Source organism: Austrofundulus limnaeus, unplaced genomic scaffold (genome assembly GCF_001266775.1).
Source record: "Austrofundulus limnaeus strain Quisiro unplaced genomic scaffold, Austrofundulus_limnaeus-1.0 Scaffold2416, whole genome shotgun sequence".
NCBI classification, from domain to species: domain Eukaryota; kingdom Metazoa; phylum Chordata; class Actinopteri; order Cyprinodontiformes; family Rivulidae; genus Austrofundulus; species Austrofundulus limnaeus.
Window position 1 is genome coordinate 1,814 of NW_013954818.1, and position 665 is coordinate 2,478.

Genomic DNA, 665 nt, shown 5'->3' on the forward strand with positions numbered 1-665 from the left:
ACCTGAAACAACAAATCATATCCTTACTTGTACAGCATATTAATTTATTTGGCTCATTATTGTTGAGTACTTAATTAAGCTTCACAAAAGCATTGACATTACTATGACAATGTGTTCTATGTTCAAAATAGCAGATAAACAAGGCATGGCTGTTTTTTGTCAATTAAATTTTTCTCAGCTCATAAAGTTACAGTACTTTGTTATGGGTAAAATGGCAACAAATTTAAAGTTTTTTGTTAGAATTTGCAGTAACACACTTACCAGAGGCACCCCACACTTTAGCAAAAACCTTGTTATTTGTGGCTCTAGAAGCCATTTTGTCCCACAGACGGAGCACAAGATCCATCTTAGAACCTCTGCTGTCAACTCCACATTGACTGCAGAGTTTCCTGATCTCAGGTAGCTTTAAAACAACACAAAATGTGAGTTGTTTGTAATATTATTTAACCCTCCTGAAAGACCAACACAATCTGAAAATTCAAAACATAAAAAAATAAGAGACTACCTTGAGATTGAGAACCTCATCTGCAAGCCGCTCTTCTGTAAGAAACTGGTCTGCATCACTGTTGGAATCAGGCGAGTGGACTTTTTCACTCTCTGTGTTTATCAAAATGTCAGATCGTCGTGTCTGTGGTCCAATCCAGGGGGACCAGTTGTGATAAGAA

At 37.0% G+C, this 665-nt stretch overlaps 1 long non-coding RNA gene across 1 annotated transcript; it reads right to left on the bottom strand.

Annotated features, from left to right (window-relative positions):
• Nucleotides 1-159: 159 nt before the first annotated feature.
• On the bottom strand, nucleotides 160-659 carry LOC106510953 (uncharacterized). The gene is made up of 2 exons (XR_001309472.1): nucleotides 506-659; nucleotides 160-403 (listed from the first exon to the last, which is right to left on the bottom strand). It is a non-coding gene; the product is annotated as an uncharacterized LOC106510953 (long non-coding RNA).
• Nucleotides 660-665: the final 6 nt, after the last annotated feature.